Genomic DNA, 19078 nt, shown 5'->3' with positions numbered 1-19078 from the left:
AGAGAGAGACTCGCAGACGGGAAGAGGACACACACACACACAAGTGCAAACACACAGTGGTGATGAGACACACGTACACACCTAGGGATCTGCAAACACAAGTACCCAGAGAGAAAGAGGGGGTTGCATGCATACACAGAAGGAGAGGGGAGGAAGTTGTACACACCCCCAAATGGGAAAGCAAGACAACAGACAGGAATTCAGAAGGGAGTTGGCACAGGTAAGTGCACACAAACCAGAGGGGGTGGCTGAGTGGGACACTCAGACACCTGCAGAGGAAGGTGCACATGTCTGCACACACCAAGTGGGGGAAGAGAGGCCGATTTGCAGAGGGAGGGAGAGAAGGAGCCTGCACAGAGAAGAGACATGGCCAAGTGCAGGAGAGTACACAGGGCAGTGAACAGACACAAAACTCCGCCCGCACCCTTGGTGTCTGCACTACCACACCAGGGAATTGGGGTAGGGAAATACAGTGCTGCTCAGTCCCCACAAGAAACGTGCCCTGTCCTGATGCCTCCACTGGATTCCCACAGAAAATCTTTAATGGCAATTATGGTCTGATCACTGAAGGTACCTTAAACTCTAGTCTTTCCTCTTCAAGTCACAGATCCCAGACAGGTCACACCTTTTCCTTTTGCCCTAATTAAAATACTAAAAGTTATTATATATCACATAAAACTTTTTTCTGTGTATAATGTACATGTTGATCACAACCATCATAAAATAGATTTAAGACTCCTTTGGTTCACTGGCACCATAGATTGTTACCTGAAACACCAATACTTGAACCCACCCTGCCCTTGGCTTCTGAGCTTAGGATTCTCTTTTCCCACTTCTTACTAGACAGATCCTTTCAGGCCTGCCTGTGTGGTTCTTCTGTCCCCCCAGAGCCCTGTTTTAGTGCTTGGCTTGTAGTCCTGAGCACATAGCCTGCTTTGACTTAGTCCTCTCCGCCATCCACAGGACTAGTTCTTATTTATCTTGCTATCACCCTTCACCTTCACACAGCAAGCACCAGGGCAGCCTTAAGTCTCCTGAGCTGTAATAGTTAAAAGAGTGTCTTGGGTGTTGTCGCCTCACCTACCCAGAGCTGCATGGGGGCCAGCTCTCTCCCGCTGGCACCCTCTCCTGTGCTCCACAAGAAGCCAGGCTCTCCGAGCTCCAGGCCCCTTTACTTCCTTGGAGTAGGGCTGAGAACACTTCGGGCCAGAGGACCTGCACACATTTTCTCCAGCTGCTGGGAATGAACTTCCGGACACCTTCAGCCACCTCCAGATCTTAAAGTGGGGCCTGCTTCGTGGCCCCACTACTGCCCTACTGCCAGCCTCTGGCCACCCGTTTACTGCATGTTCTCATGTTGTGCTGCTCTCTCCGCATCACTGGGAAGTCAAGGAGTCTGGTTAGCTACTGTGGGGCTCTCACTGACCCCATGAATTGGGAAGTTATCTCACTTCTCTGGAACAACAAACAGTATCACCTGACATTATGAAGGGCTTACTCTGTGACTACTTTAATTCTTCTGATAACTCCATCAGGTCGGTACTGTGCTTATCCCCCATTCACAGAGGAAGAAAATGAGGCCCAGAGAAGTTAGATAACTAAGTATTAAATGAGATGATGTATGAAAAAAATTCTCAGCATAGAGCCTGGTTCATATAAGTGCTCATGGTTTTTGTTTTTTAAACTCTGAAATTCTAGTTAATAATGATAATAATTCTATCATGGGACTAGAATCTCTTAAGAATCTAATTCTATTAATAGGTTAATATTAATATTTATATTCTACTCTAATACTTAATAGAATAGAAATATATAATATTTATGTTCTAATAATGAATATTAATCTATTCATAGCTAATAGTCTAATAGAAATTCTACTTAGGATCTGTGATAGATATTAGGTAAGTTTGGCCCCAGAAAATTGAGTCTTATCAGATATGCCCTATCAACAATCTGTTCCCTGACCACCAACCTTGTTTGTACCCTAACCCCTTCTTATCTTAGCTGCTGAGAAGCTCTATACTGCTGCCCAAGGTGCACCATCTCTTTTCTTGTCCCATTGAATATGGAATTGTGTTCACCCCATTGGTTCCTTTTCTTCAGCCAGTGGAAATACTGATTCTGCAAGCCAAAATGGTTCCCAGCCTTCACTTGACTGCCACCTCCATCCACTTGTCCTCCTTGTCCTGCAGAACTTCACATCTTTACCTCCTCTCCTAAACCTTGCCACTTTGGGCACTTCCTCTCTCTCTCCCCCCCCCCCAAACCCCCCCATCCCAAGTCCAGCAAATGCTTTCTCCTGATGCCTGGTCTGTCTGGGGCCTTTCCACTGTGGTGTGCCCATTGCCACTCCATTCATCCACCTTGTCACAGCCTGACACAGCCTGATCTTGCTACACTAATTTATCCTCCACCCTTATTAAAGGTAAAAATTACCCAGTCATTTAATACTAAGTGATTGCTTGAAAGCCTAAATGTTAAAAACCATCTCCTAGAATATTTAATTCTAAAACATAGTTTGTATAATTGTAAGACCATGGCTACTAAAGATACTTGTTACTGTGTTACTTTTACATTCATACCCTGAGAAGAAATTCATACCCTAAAAAGATACTTTGCTTCAGTAGAGGAGCATAGATCAGTTGATTGGTCTGTGAACTCTATGGCAGGGTCAGGGTCTCAGAAATGATCATGCGCATTCCTTAGATCACAGAAGTTGTAAGCATCGTAAACTGTATGTAAATAATTTCAGACTTTGCAGTTATCAACCAGTTTTTATTAAGTACCCACACAGTTTGTAGTATAGAACAAACATACAGGTTTACTGTGTAGGTTAAGTGTAGTGCTGCGTTTTGAGATTTTATAAAAATGCCTTATTATTATAGAATATTTCAAAGATTTACAGAAGTAGGAAGAATAGTAGAATGAATACTCATATACCCACAACCAGTTTCAACAGTTATCACCTCTGTGGCCAGTCTTATTTTGTCCCCATACCCACACCCGACCCATCTCTTGCAGACTATTCTGATGCACATTATTTCATATCATTTGTATATTTTTTGGTATGTATTTCCAAAATGTTCAGACTCTTTATTTTTATTTTTATTATTTTATCCTCACCTGAGGACATTTTTGCATTTATCTTCAGATAAAGCAGGAGGGAGTGAGGGAGGAAGAGAGAGAGAGAGACATCGATGTGAGAGAGACACATCGAGTGGTTGCCACCCACACGACCCCAACCGGGGCCGGGGACAAACTACAACCGAGGTGGGTGCCCTTATTGGAAACCAAACCCGGGACTCTCTGGGCTGCGGGCTGATGCTCTAACCGCTGAGCCAAACCGGCCAGGGCCACACTCTTTTTTACAGTATAATCACAATGCGGTTATCACATCCCAAAAGAACAATGGTTCCTTAACATTATCAGACATTTAGTGTCTGATCTCCACACTTGTTTCTTAATTTTTATTTTTAAAAATTTTCATGATCCAGATTCTATAAGGCCATATCTACAGTCAGTTGATACATCTTTTAAGTTCTTTTGACCTTCAAGTTACCTTTTCCTTTATTGCCCCCTTAAAATTGGTTTGTTGAAGAAATAGTTTGTTTTTGTTTGGTCCTGTAGAGTTTCCCACAAGTCTGGATTTTGCTAATTGCTTCCCTGTAGGATTGTTTGACATGCTCCCATGGCTCCGTATTTTATGTAAGATTCAGGTTCTACTTATTGCCTCCGAACATATTATAATGCCCTAGATTCTAGGGCCTAGAAAGAAAAGTTCAAAATATTGAATATATAAAAAGTAACTATTCAATTAAGTACTATAAGCAATAAGAATAACATCAATGTAAATATAGTAAATATATGATGTCTTATTTTTGGTGTTAATATTAATGTTCATTATTAATAATAATTAATGTTAATTTAATGTTCATTAAAATATGTTAAATACTAACAGACATTTCCTTCTGACATTTTTTTCTTTAAACCTGTGTAATAGGTAATACTTTAGTAAACTGAATTGGGATCTTTCTTTGTTTTATATCCTACTTTTGGAAAAGTTTGCATTGTATAAAGGTTATTTCCCACGTGTTTATGTGTTAATTCTGTGTAGTCCTCAAAAGATAGTGTACTTTCGGGTGAGCACAATTGTTGGCTGTCTAGTTTGTGTCCAGTCTTTAATGAATAATGCAGTAATTAATGGCCTTGTGCCTGAATCTTTATGTGCATCTCAGTTTATTTTCTTCCGATAAATTTTTAGGTGTGAAAAATGAGTGGACAGAATGATAAATGCCTTCCTTTGTTTGGCAGTTGCATGGCTAGTTTGTCCTCCAATAGTCACCAGTAGTCCATGGAAGTGCCCATTTCCTTAACCCTCCCCACCGTGGGCCATTGCCACTTAAATCTTGCTACTGTCTGGCTTTTTTATTCTCTTCTATGTATTTATCTTTCTGTGTTCCCTTCTGACAGTCACCCTATGCTGCCATCATTACATTTGCCTTTGACACCTAAGGCTGCTTATGCCTAAACTCTCAGTAACCCAACTTGTTATCATTTTGCCTGTGAGACGGGCACTGAAGGAAGGAGGGAATGTGGTCCTCACCTCTACAATAAAGTTCATGATGTGTGTGGATTTGTAACATCTAATTTGGCTGTTCAGAACTGGTGTACTTCCTCTCCCCCCCCCCATATTTTATTTATTTTTATAAACATAGTTTATACTTTCCTTTTTTTTTTTATCGATTTTTTTAGAGAGAGAGGAAGGGAGAGAGAGATAGAAACATCGATCGGTTGCTTCCTCCACACCCCCACTACTGTGGATTGAGCCTGCAACCCGGGCACGTGCCCTGACCGGGAATCAAACCGGGACCTCTCAGTCCATCGGACGATGCTCAATCCACTGAGCCACACTGGCCAGGAGTTTCCTCCTATCAACATTGCAGAATAAGTTAAAGATCACTTTATATGAATACTACACATTCACATTGAAGGGAAAGGAAAAATTCTGAATTAATCAGAATTTACAAAGCAAGTAATTTAAGGGAGTAATTATATACATTACCTGATGATTCCTTTTTTAAAAAATAAGGATTCAACCTTTAAGTATTAACTGTCTGGGGATGTCATTTGAGAAATCTAAAGTGTTAGGAATATTCAAAAGTTATAGTCAAGATTCTCTTAAGTTACAATACACAATAAAAATACCTCACATTTGCATAATGTTTTGCAACATGTCATTGTGGCTTGGAACTGCTTGCCTCTGATTTGAACCCTAACATGGGCCTTTCTGACCGCAGCTTCATGTCTTTTAACTTCACTTACTCCCTTGCTCCTGCTGAACCTGTTCTTTCATGATTGCCACTTTCACCTCCTTTTCTCTTGGGCTGTCCATTCCTTTCTGGTTTCACTTGCTCCCTGCCACCACAGCTTATACTTGCTAGTGCTCTAGAACATTCCACTCCATCAACTGCCCTCTGTACCGACCTTACTACTCTCAACCTTGGAAGAATTCTCTGCCTTGCATTTTCTTTTCTTGTGTTTCCAGATGACTGGGAACAATCATTACAGGATGATTTAGAAGGAGAGAATATAAAGTAGGCCTGAAATGACAGCCTGAGTCCAAGGCCTTTTGCAATGTGGTCCCCAGTTACTCTCCAGCTCTGCCTTGAGAATGTTTCCTCCCTTCCTCTTTCACCCCCATAGCACCAGACTACTAAAGTTCCTTAGGCATGTCAGGCTGGATTCATAGGCCTGCCTTTGCTCATGCCATTTCCTCTGCTAGAATATTCTGACATCCTTTTGTCCACTTGTCCAATGCCTATTCATCCTTGAAAGCTGTGCTTAGGTATCACATCTTCACTGAAGCAACATTAATGACTGTCTTGCATGGTCTTTGGTTCGGCATCTGCACACACCCTGTCCTCCTGTATCTCTTTCTGTGCTCTGGGTCTCAAACTATTATCCTTTCTCAGCCTTTCCTTCTCTACCGTGTCCTTCCTGTCAGCATGCAATCGTGGCAAACCTATGCCATCTTAAAAAACAAACAGTGACAGAAGCTCTGTGTTTTCTGTACTTTCCCCTCCAGCTGATAACAATCTCTCCAAAGAGCTATGTGTTCTTAGTGCCTCAGTTTTCTTCCATGAGCATTCCTTCCTCAACTTCACTGTTTCATTCTGGTCCCTCAACCCCTAAAATAGTTATTTCCAAGATTACTGAAAACCTACAGGTTGCTAAATCAATAGGGTGTAGTATTTAGTCCTTATTTTGACCACTGTCTCCATGAAACAGTCTCTTCTTTTTGTTTCTACAGTAGTACAGCTTCCTGATTTTTTTCTTCATTCAGTAGCATTCCTTTTACCCTTCTACTGACCATCCTCTCTATCCCAAAGAGTTCCTCCCTTTTGCCCTCTCCACACTCCTTCCCTAAAATACTTGTGTGTTCTAAGTTGTCACTCCCGTGTCTCTGCCACAGGCCATCTTCCGTTCTGGTCCTTACCCTGCTCTTTAAAATCTGTGCTACTCCTCCCTTGCCTGTTAAATAAGCTGCCATTCGTCCTGGCTGGTTTGGCTTAGCGGTTAGAGCGTCAGTCTGCGGTCCAGAGAGACCTGGGTTTGGTTCCCACTGGGGGCATGTACCTCGGTTGCAGTTTGTCCCCAGCCCTGTTGGGTTGTGCGGGTGGCAGCCACTTGATGTGTCCCTTTCATGTTGATGTTTCTCTCTCTCTCTTCCTGCTCTATCTGAATAAAAAAAAAAAAAGGAAAGGTGTCCTCAAGTGAGGAAATAAATAAATAAATAAATAAATAAATAAAGTAAAAAAAAAGCTGCCATTCAAGGGCTTCACGTTATTGACTGTGACTTAACCTGAGTGCTGATCACTGTGGTATGTGCTTTATATACAATAACAGTTATTTCACACTACCTTGTAGGATTTAATTATCTCACTTATCAACTGAGGAAACACCAGCTGAAAAAAGGTAAGTCATTTACCCAAGGCCACACGGCTAGTCCATGTGACCTCTGTGATTACCAGGCAAGATTATTTCCACAAACAAAACTGCCTTTTCCCTCTGCTGTTCACTTCCTAAAGCAGAGGCTCTTCCACTCTGTCCTAGTCTGCACCAGCCTTGCCTTTCTACAGCCTTGTTTTCCCTCCTTTCCTGAAGGCACTGTGGGCTCCAGTCAAGGAAGTGATACTGCCCCTGCTGCAGTCCACACTCTCCTGCCCTTTCTGGGCTCCTCCTTCCCTCTGGTACAATCCACATCTTACCTCTCTGCTCAGTTAGCTGGTTCTTCTTTCTCAAATGCTCCAAAGCTTGAAAGAATCTTTTCTTTCTGTGAATCCCCATTGCTCCTAATCTATACTTATTTTATTGCATTTTTTACTTTCTGTTTTGTGTTATCAATAATGATAAGTATCCTTTTGGGATACCTCTGTTATTAGATTGCACACTCTTTGATGATACAACTAGTGACTAGTAAGTTTTTGTGTTTTCCATGATATCTTGATAGTTAAATTACACAACGGAGATGTATTTATCCCAAAGTTTGTTTTTACAGTCCATTCCAAGAACCTACGTGCAGGTAGGAGGATTATACTGTTATATTGAGGAAGACGAACTTTCTAGATGTGACCACAAGATGGCACAGTGACTGCAGCGTCTTGCTGTCCTGTGCGGGTGGGCCAAGTCAAGAAAGAACAAGATGTTCTTGATTGCTGAATACTCTAGGGAAATCCAAAGAATGTTCAAATATAAAGTATTCAATCAGTTCCTAATTATTCACAAAAATAATCAAGTAGGTTTGAAAGCTGTTTTCTTCCATAGATCCATTTGGCCAACAGAATGGAAAGCTTCCCTCCTTCCCTCTTCTCTTCCTCCTCTGTTCATTCAGCAAACTGTTTGAGGATCTCCTTTGTGTGCCCACTGTTATAGGTGTTAAGGATATGGAAATGGATAATAAAAGTCAGTATCTCTTCTCTGATGGAACTTATTCTGCAGCCTTCACTGGGTCCCAACTAAAGATATTGGATACAGATCCAAGAGGTTTTTTTCTGGTTTTGTTACTCCTGAAGTCACTTTCCCCCTCTCCTCTGGCATGGATTGATCTATAGTTTTATATTATCCAAGAGGGTTTCAGTTTAAAAGCAAAGAACCACCAGTGTATTGCTGTGACTCATTTTGTTTCAGCCATGATTTTGTGTCCTCCCTTCTCAGTTACTCTACTTAATCAAGAATTGGCTGTGTTCTCTTTATAGTTAAAGATGTTGAGGTTCAGAAAGGCCAGAAAGCATGTCCAGTATCACATAGGTAAATATACAGAAAAATATAAACTCCAGTTTCTGTATCTTCCCCGTCTATATTATGATGATCAGTGCCAATAAAAAATTTTTTAAATAAAGTAAAGCAAGCAAGTCCAGTGTTGTGGCAGGTACCTATGGATAATGACACAGTGTGTTGCTAAAGGTAACTGACAATGAGGACCTAATGTCAATTACTTAGTTAAAATTACATTTAGTGTTTAGAAACATTTCTTCTGTAAGGGATAATAAACAAGTATGTAAAAATAGTACACGTATGATTATTTAGAAATTTCAAAAAGCCCACATTGCTTATTTAAAAACTGTGAGAAGTTACTATTAGCAGCCCTTTTGTGGTATGAGTCTTAGTTAATACTCGAGTTTTTGTGTGGGGTTAGGGGTTTGGAAGATGGTAGTGTCCTCTTTGTAGAAGACCAAAAAACGAGTAATGATGCTCCTGACCACTGCAGCAGCCCACATTTTGAAGAAAACAAAGGTTGGGGGGTTGGAAGATGAATGATTTGTAACCTTGTGTTAATGCATTCTCACTATCTGGTGCAATTGAGTGCTTCATTTGCATGTGAATAAGATAAGGTTTGCTTGGGTGGACTAATGGGTCCTAGGACTCAAGAATGTCTGTGTTTGTTATCTTTTAGTTTCAAAATCTCTTTCCTCTGTAAAAAGCAAGAGACAAAACTAGGCTGTATAGTTTACAGAGATGGCATCTCAAGGTAATATTTTACATAAATCTACTTGTAACCTGGGGGTACCAATCTGCAAATAAATGGGACTGCGTCCAAAGATCTGGAGCATTTGCTACCTTGCAAAGCTCCCCCTCACTACAAGCAGCTTGTGCTTGTAGTTTCATTGTGTTGCACCAATCCCGGCAGGCCGAGAGACGGCAACCACAGCTAAGCCATAAGCAGGGCTTGTAATGATCAATAATCATATTTCCCAAATTACATTCCAATCAACATGCAAAAGTGACTTCTGGCTCCACATGTATCGGTTTTCCTTTAGATGTGATTTGGGATTATCTGTGACTCTGAGCACCATAAAATTTCAAGTATACCCTATTTGGTTACAGAGATGAGAACATCAGAAGTATACTGCTTCACTTTTAATATAAATCTCACATTACATATGACTGCAAAGTCTTCACATAGAATAGTCCTATTGTTTGTTCTTCAAAGATTCTATTGGCTATGATTCTATATAAAAGCCTATGCCAGGAAAAAAACAAAAACAAAAACTTATTTTTAAGTACACATTAGGCCATTTGGGGGCAGCACTTATTTCTGAGTAGCACACTGAACACAATAGCTTTGCATTTTGAGCCTTCAGAACTATGCTAGATATTTTAAGTACATAACCTTGTTTATTCTTGCAGTAATGCAAGGTAAGTATTTATTCCCGTTCTGCAGAGGAAAATATTGAAGAGAGTTCAAACTGTCCAAAGTTACACTGATACTAAGGGTCAGTCAGACAGGATTCAAACTCAGTTCTGATTCCCAAAAGCAAGTCCTTTGCCTGTGCACGGGTGTTCCTCTGTGCTGCTCTCAGCTCTGTGAAGTGCTGTAAGGATTTATATTTTGAGGCCCTCTCCAAGACAGTGTTTTAAAGAAGCAGGGTAAAGACGATTGCCAGAACTGTACTGGTTAAGATTATGGAAAGACTTCTCTCTGTGATACATCTTACCAAAGTTGGGAGGGGTGGGCAAACCAGAGGATATACTCTGCTGTGGGGAAGGAGCTGCCCCAGATTCTGGCTGAAGCTTCAAGAAAGAGGACCCTGAGGCCTCCCATTGATAGATATAAACCCCTTTTTGTTAATTACCTGTCAGTAAACACTGCAAAGGCCCAACTGAGTTTATAATTGAGGAAGGTCAAATTTCTTTTAAAAAATGCTACCTTAATAAAAATTGAAAGGCAGATCGCCACTTAATTTTGCTTCATATATCAACAAAGGCACACAAAGAGTGGTTGTTTTCTGAATAATCTAAAATCATGGCTGGCCATGGCCAGTGTGGCTCATTGTGGAATGCCAGCCCATGCACTGAAGGGTCGAGGGCTCGATTCCTGGTCAAGAGCACGTACCTGGGTTGCAGGTTCAGTCCCCGGACTTAGTCAGGGCGAGTGCAGGAGGCAACTAAATCAGTGTGTCTTTTTCTCACATCAATGTTTCTCTCTCTCTCTTCCCCTTCCTCCCTCCCTTCCACTCTCTAAAAATCAATGGAAAAAATATCCTCAAGTGAGGATTAACAACAACAAAAACAACATGGCTGAAGATGGAAGTGGAGGGAGCAAATGGTACAGGCACCTACATTTAGGTTAATTTGTAAATCAGAATTATTTCCCATTTTTCAGCCCTTGGTAACGTGATTCATGCAACACTCTTACCCGTCTCCAGTCTCATAGCTCCACTTCGTGTCTTGCTTTTGGCTCCAAAAATAACAGGTTGCCTGAAGTTACCTAGATGCACCACATAGTTTCTGACTTCTTCTACCTAGAATACCTGCCCATGCTTGGCTAACACTCATTCTTTTATCTTGAATGGAGTGTTACTTTGGTTATTTTTTTCATTAGTCAATGGCAGACCTACCAATTAGCATGACACTTCTTTCTTTTTAAGGCTACCACTAATTAACATATTTAAAAGGTCTATGTGAGGCTGAATTGAGACTGAACTATTTATTATTTGCAGGTCTCAGTTCCAGTTAGAGTGTATTCCTGGAGCCTTTAAATCTTGTAGTATGATGTGCCAATCTGTAAAGCAACAGGTGAACTGCACTGGCTTCCTCCAAGAGCAACAGCTGAGAATGTGGCTCTAAAAACTGCCTAGACAAAGGATTTGAAAAGTCATTTCTCTATAGAAGATATAAAAATGGCCAATAAGCACATGAAAGAAGGATCAACATCATTAGTCGTTAGAGAAATGCATATCAAAATCACAATGAAATACCATTCCACACTCGCTGGGGTGTCTATAATTTTTTTAGGACAGACATTAATAAAGTGTTGGCAGAGATACGGAGAAATTGGAATCCATGTACATTACTGCTAAAAATGTAGGTTGGTGCAGCTGCTTTGGAGGACAGTTTGGCAGTTCCTCAAAAGGCTGAACAAAGTTACCATATGGCCCAGCAACTCCACTCCTATGAATATACCCAAGAGAAAATAAAAACATACATACACACACACACACACACACACACACACACATACACACACACTTGGGCACAAATGTACATAGCAGCATTGTTCATAATAACCAAAATGTGGAAACAACCTTAATGTCCATCAACTGACAAATAAAGAAAAAATGTGTTATATCCAAAAAAATAATAGCTGCCCAGACATGTATCCTTTCTAGTAAGGATTGAATGTGACCCTTACACTTAAGCCCATATTCTTCATTCCCCTCAATCCCCCTCTAAATAGGAAGGAAAGATTTAGTCATTTTGAGTCATTGCCCTTATAAAGGACTTAGTTTATCAGTTCACAGAAAGTTGCTTTGGGGTTTTTGCAGACATAAGTAAATTCATATGAAGATTTGTTTTTCATCATTAATTTTGTTTTTCTCAACATGAAACATTTGCCTTATAACTTACTGAGTTATAATTGATATTTAATAAACTGCATACATTTAAAGTGTACAATTTACCAAATCGTGATATATGTCTACATTCCTGAAACCATCACCATAACCAGCATAGTAATCATATCTATCATTCCCAGTAGTTTACTCATGTGTTTTGTGAATGATCCCCAGATAACCACTGAGCTTCTTCCTGTCACTATAGATTAGTTTGCATTTTCTAGAATTTTATATAAATGGAATTATGTAATATATACTTTTTTTTGTCTTTTATTCAGCATATTTATTTTGAGGTTCATCTTTGTTACTGTGTGTACCAAAGGTTCATTCCTTTTTATTGCTGATTTATTTATTTATTTATTAACTTAGTAATTTATTATCTGATTCTACAATTTGTTTATCCATTCACACATTGATGGACATTTGAGTTATATGTAGTTTTTGACTATTGCAAATAAAGCTGCTATGAATATTCATGTACAAGTCTTTGTATATGGTTTTCATATCTCTTGGATAAATAATAGGTGTGAAATGGCTGTGTCATATGATAGGCACATGTTTAACTTGTTAAGAAACTACCAGATTGTTTTCTCAAGTCACTCTTATATTCATATTGGTGATGTACTGTATGATGGTACCTATCTTTAAAATAGGTATCTGTTTTAAAGATAGAGTGGAAGGGAGGGAGAGAAAGAGAAAGAGAGAAACATCAATGTGAAAGAGACAGACACATGGATCAGTTACCTCCTGCATGACCTCTACTGGGCCGGGGAGCAAACCTGCAACCCAGGTGATGCCCTTGACTGGGAATCAAATTGCAACCCTGGAGTCCAAGGGCCTAACTGCTGAGTCAAGCCGGCCAGGGCTGGTCAGTCTTTTTAATTTTAGTCATTCTAGTGGGTAGATAGCGGTATGTTGTGGTATTAATTTGCATTTCCCTAATGATGATGCTAAGTATCTTTTTCATGTGCTTATTTGCCATCCATTTACCTTAAGATGTCTATTAAAATATTTTGCCCATTTTTTAATTGGGTTTTCTTATTGTTGAGTTTAGGAAGTTTTTTATATATTCTGGATACAAGTTCTGTATCGCATATATACTTTGCAAAGATTTTTTTTCCATTCTCCTAACATTGTCTTTTGAAGAGCAGTTTTAATGGAATTCAGTATATCAATTTTTTGTTTTATGGGTTGTGCTTTTAGTGTTGTGGCCAAGGAATTTTTACCAACTGAAGATCACAAGATTGTGTCTATTTTTTTCCTAGAATTTTTATAGTTTTAGATTTTACATTTGTGTCTATGATTCATTCAGTGTTAAGTTTATATATGGTGTGAAGTATGTATCCATGTTCTTTTTTATTTTTATTTTTTGTGGACAACAAACTGTTCTAGCATTGTTTATTGAAAAACCATTCTTTTTGGTAAAATAATATTTTCTAATTATAAAAGTAACACATTTGTAAAATACAGAAGAGTATAAAGCCTATATCTTGCTAATTTTTTATTTATTTATAACTACCCATGTACATTCAAGTATATTGGTAGAGGAGGGTGATTCTAAGTATGTACTTTACAAAATTAGAATCATAGTATATTCTATGTTCTGCATTTTTTAAATTTCAAATTATATCACTGTTTTCCTGTGTGATTTAATTAAATGCATTATTTTATTGGCTGTACATAGCTAATGTGCTTTACCCCTTTTATTAGACATTGTCCGTTTTTATTAAAATATACTTTGAACACACTTATACTTAAATCTTTGTTTCTCATTTTGGCTTAAATTTTTAGAAATGAATTATCAGGTCAACATAAATGAACATTTAAAGGCTTATGGCACAGCCAGAGTGGGTCAGTAGATTGAGCATCATCCCATGGACTGAGAGGTCCCAGTTCGATTCCTTGTCGGGGCTTGTACCCAGGTTGCATACTCAATCCCTAGTAGGGGACGTGCAGGAGGCAGCCAGTCGATGTTTCTATCTCTCCCTTCCTTTTTCTTTAAAAAAAAATCAATAGCCCTGGCTGGTTTGGCTCAGCGGTTAGAGCATCAGCCTGCAGTCCACAGAGACCCGGGTTTGGTTCCTGCTAAGGGCATGTACCTTGGCTGCAGTTTGTCCCTGGCCCTGGTTGGGTCGTGTGGGTGGCGGCCACTCGATGTGTCCCTTTCACATCGATGTTTCTCTCTCTTCTTCTCTCTCCTTCCCGCTCTATCTGAGTAGAAAATGGAAAAATGTCCTCGGATGAGGATTAAAAAAAAAAAAAAAAAAATCAATAAAGCCCTGGCCAGTTTGGTTCAGCGGTTGGAGCGTCGGCCTGTGGACCAGAGAGTCCCGGGTTCGGTTCCCACTAGGGGCACATACCAAAAAAATAAATAAATAAAATAAAATAAAAATAGACCACGATTGTGGTTTGGGGGAACTACACTGGCTTGCGTATACATGATCACACAACACCAAAGAACCATGCTGATTTTACACATTTGAATTACATAAGAGTTGCAGAAAGTTCACTACTACAAATAAAAAAATAAAAAATAAAAAAATCAATAAAAACATATATTTTTTTAAAGGCTTTGATTACATATTTCCAAAGTGTATTCCAGGATGTTTCAACAGTTTATACGCCCACCAGGAATAACTAAGAAATGTAATTCTTTGTGGCAAGTTTTGTTTTTGTAAAACCCTCCATGATGCCCCTGGACACCCCTCTCTTGTTCTCCGCATAACCTTCTAATCTTCCCTCTTCTTCCCAGGCCAAATTCCTTGCTCCTCTCTCATTCTTAAACAGATAAGACTCTTTTACTTGGCACTGGTGAAGTTAAGCAAACTCCTTGAATCTCTTGCCTATTTTACCAAAAACTTACCAGGATGAATATCCATCTCTCCTAGGTCATGAAGAAGCCCCTTTTCTTATCTGAGACAAAACCTCTCATGTTTGCCTTGTCTCCAAGAATGCTCCATTTATCTTCAGCACAAAAGCACTAAATTGTCTTTTGCACCTGACATCCTGAGTTCCCCTTTAGCTACCGCTCTACCTTTTTTATTCTCTTTCAGTGCAAAGCTCTTTGAAGGAGTGAATCCTCTTGCTAGAAGTAATTTCCTTGTCACTCAGCTAACTGTCCTCATTTAGGTGTTTCTCCCTCTTTCCTCCCATTCTCTCACTCCCACCCACCATGCTCTTTCTTGCTGAAGTTTGGTGTCTTCATGCCTAAGTGTTGAATTCTATGCACAAATTGCAGGGTGGCTCTATAACTCTTAGCAGCTTTATCTTTTTGTGGATGTGGCCACTATTTTCTTTGTTCTCCTTGAAGCTCTGTCTCTGCCCCTCCCCTCTTCAAATTACCTGGTTTCTTTTTATAGTGGTGGTCATTAGGCTTCAACGTGAGTTAGCCAGTAATTTGGTTTGAATTGTTCTGTAGAGTAAGCTATACAACTATCTTTGTCTACCTCCCTCTGATCTTCTTTATTAATACTGTCATGCATATAAATGGCCATTCTTCTTGGAAATACTTGTTTTTCTGGGTTTTGTCTTTGCTTTGGACTGAATACTGCACCTATCTCCTGTATCACATTTCAACAAACACTCCCTGTACCTTCCTTCCCTCCCCTCTTTGTCACTGCCCCCCCTTCTCGAGCACTTGTTCTTAGTGCTTTTGACCCATTCAGGGTTTCACAATTGCCCCACTTCTCATCATTAGTTCATGAGTGTACAATATACTAGACATTTGGGCTTCAGTGCACCTTTCTTATTTGTATCCTGACAATGGCTATAATCTGTTCTACACTCCAGCCAGAGGGTCATCTTAGAATCTGTAGTAATCTGCAATTTTAATGTATGAGTTTCAATGACTAGCCTATTCCCCACACTCCTCCTCCACTTTCTTTATTGTATATTCTTCAAGGTAAAAATCACCAAAAACCCATAGTATTCTTTTCCTCTTCTTCTGGCCTTCTGTGGTACTTGTTTATACCATATAATATTGTTTTAGCTATTGATTTGTCACTCTGTACTGCCTTATGGCAGCTTCTATTTTATTTAACAGTCATATTGCTTAAGTTGACTTTAGGTATCTATCCTGCAGCCAAAACTAGCTTATATGCTCCTAGAGAATAGGGGCCATGTCTGTTTGTATCTCCAGTAACTCAGACTCGTGCCATATATAATAGAGGTGGTAATATTTGTTACATACCTGTCAGCTGTTTATCTTAATAAAGTGATAGCCATGTATAATTGAGCATTGATTTTCTGGCCTAGAGAAATGAAGCAAATAATTTCAGTGTAGAAGGCCTGTCATCCCTTTTCTCTTTTGGTTATTGCCCATAGAGGTAGGTCTTAACTCCCTGTGCCAACAGGACAGAGCTGAGGATAACCCAAAACTTTGAGTACTTCAGAATACATTTAGGTTTTTCTTTGTGTGTTGTTGAAGATGCACTTGCCACCTGTGAATCCACTTTAAAATGAGTAACATTTTCATCATAAAGAGTATGACCATGTCATTATCTGCACTCGTGGTTTACACCCTTCCCCGAGGAGAGGGCCTGAGGGACACATTCTCAGCTGCTGTTGAGAACAAGAATCTAAAACTTCAACAATAAATATAATTTCTTTAAAAAATTAAAAGGAGAAAAAAAAAGGAATCTACACCTCAAAAGGTTTTTCTGAAAGCTGTGTTATAGAGAAAATAGTGATGTGTTTAGAATATAAATGAAGAAAATAACAGCAACTTTGAGAAATAACAGTAAGCTTGGATTAATATTTTACCAAATAAAAATATGAGCAATTTATGTAACTTAATTGTGATTCAGAAGGAAAATATATTAATCTAGGGATATTGATTTGCTTACTTTTCACATTTCAATATACCAAAAATATTTTGTTTCACCTTTGTTCCTAACAAGATTTGAGATAAGATTTCTCAATAAAGATAAATATAAAGAATATGAATAAGTGATAATGAATAAAAACTATTTGATTCATATGCCATTTAGCAGATTGAGTCTGACTTTTGGAATTTCAAACTAATTCTTCTTTTCTTTTTAGGTTGCCTCTTGGTGCTGCATTGGCCGTATTTGGCACCCAGAATGCTTCATTCTGTCATGGTCTATTAATAAGGGTACCTTGCTAGAGTTGGGAGCAGGGGCTCAGGTAGGTGGCTTTTATCATTATATGGCATGGCTTTCAAAGTGATCAATCACTCTGGTTTTTAAATAATGTAAGATAAAATATTAAAAGCTTTGAAAGCATGCCACATAATAAGCATGCCACTTACTATTTTAAGGTCTGTCTATATGTATGGCATTCAGTAGGACTTCATTATTAGTTACGGTCTGATGGAAGGTTTAGAATACTGACAAGGAGCAGTCTTCCTTATTCTGCACAAGCTGTATAGCTTCTGTGAGAGCTTATTTATTCATGTCCTAAAATAATCCACAGGTGAACTCTTAAGCTCTTCTTTCTCAGAATCCTGCTCAGAGTAGTAGACTAGCCCACATCACCACTATGTCTCATTCTGTCTACTGGGAAAGATCTTCTTAACTATTAGCAGGTGGGGAGGGAGGCTCGCTCAGCCTGCTGGGATGGGGCAGGTGCGAAAACAAGCAACCCTGTGGGTCAACAGCAGTTTGTTAGCCCTTGTTGGAAGGAGCACGCTCACAGGCATCTAGATTCCCCAAACTAGAATGCAGCCCAGTGGCACAGAATCAAGATGTAGCCTTACTTGGAAGTCAGGTACACATGGATTTCACTTCAGGTAAGTCTGTCAGCAGGACCTCAGACACAGGATTGAGGTTTAGGGGCCAAGACCCTCAACCCAAGATGGGAAGACTGGTAGAGACAAAGATGGCTGTACCAAGTGCCAGAGGATGGACTCAAACTCTGCTGACGGCAGGCAGGGCCCAGCCCTGGAGAAAGGAGGACGTAGGCTGAAGCCAGGCAGGGCCTCACAAACTACATGAACATTAATTAATCTGGCTAAAACTCTAATCATGGCATTCTATGGAGATTAAGTATTAAAATCAAGTTAGCATAACTTTTTTGGTCATTTGTATATTATAATTTTTTTAAATATATGAAAAGATGTTAATGGTTACAGGTTATAGATTTTCTTTTTCTACTTAAACTTGTTTAACACATTTTTTTGTTTTTGGGGGGTTTTTTTGGCAGCTAGGAAAAGAAAAAAATTTTTCATTACCTTTACTTAGCCAACTACATTTATATAGATTTTCTTTTTTGATCTCCCTTGTATCTGTAATCAGTGCAAGATTTTCTCTGATATTTTCAACATCCTCCTCACATTTTAATTTCACATAAAGAACATCCTCTTCAAAGACTTTAAATTTTACTTTGTTCCTTTTTCTTTCCCATAAAACTTCATTGGCTATTTCCAAATGGTAAATTGCTTTCAGTACAGGTGACATGTACTTAAGGAGTTATGGAACAGAACATCTGAAAACAAATGTTCTGAAAAATGCTGGTCAACTGAGTGCTGCCTAGATGTGTTTCTGTGCCTGTCAGAATGCCTGCAGGCCTCTGAGCAGCTCGTGCCCGTCTCCCTAGCCCTCGACACCTACTGACGGAAACAGGACATACCCCCAGATGCCACCCTGAGTTTCCACCCCTCTGCCAAAACAATTTCATCCTGTGGAGTTTGTCTTCTGAGCTTGCATTAAACCAATTTGAAATTCCAGGAACCCCAAAACATGTTTACCTGCTTGTTTTGATTCCTGAAATTCTTTTAAAGGACTATAGTTATGTTCAACAGATATTTATCAAATGTCTACTGCATGCCAGGGCCCTGACCAGGTGCTGGGGATATAAGGATGAATAATAGTCTCCCTGTAAGTGAATTTATGGTCCTGAAAGAGAGACAGGAAATTTCAAGAAGAGCTTTACAGTCCGTATCTTAGGGGTAAAAGACTCAGAAAGATAAAGTTCTGAAGTTCATTCTTGCTCAAGTAAAATTGGTCAAGGAACATGATTATCAAGTCTCTTCTAATTATGACAGCTGGAGGAGTGCGTGGGATCTCTGCAGGTGGAGCAGGGAGTAGCCAACCCTGACTTGACAATTTTGCCTAGAACTGACTCTGTTTACCTTCAGTTATGTGGGAATAAGTAGAAGTGGATGTTCCCACAGTGGTTTTGTCCGGGACAGCCACATGGGCATAACTTAGGGAGGACAGAGTCAT

The 19078-nt window shown here is 39.5% G+C and overlaps 1 protein-coding gene across 4 annotated transcripts in view; it reads left to right on the top strand.

The window, feature by feature from the left end:
• PLAG1 (PLAG1 zinc finger) overlaps window positions 1-19078 on the top strand; it is a 44266-nt gene that overhangs the window by 14105 nt on the left and 11083 nt on the right. The window contains exon 2 of one of the 4 annotated variants that reach the window (XM_036264068.1): window positions 16935-17039. The exons of 2 other annotated variants lie outside the window; for them this stretch is intronic. The gene's annotated coding sequence lies outside the window, so the exon portion shown is untranslated. Of the gene's footprint in view, window positions 1-6928; window positions 6976-16934; window positions 17040-19078 lie in introns of those variants that run through there. One more of the 4 variants, XM_036264069.1, reaches the window with a different exon arrangement.

This window comes from Molossus molossus, unplaced genomic scaffold (assembly GCF_014108415.1).
Source record: "Molossus molossus isolate mMolMol1 unplaced genomic scaffold, mMolMol1.p scaffold_m16_p_16, whole genome shotgun sequence".
NCBI lineage: Eukaryota > Metazoa > Chordata > Mammalia > Chiroptera > Molossidae > Molossus > Molossus molossus.
This window is presented reverse-complemented; position numbering and strand designations above follow the sequence as displayed.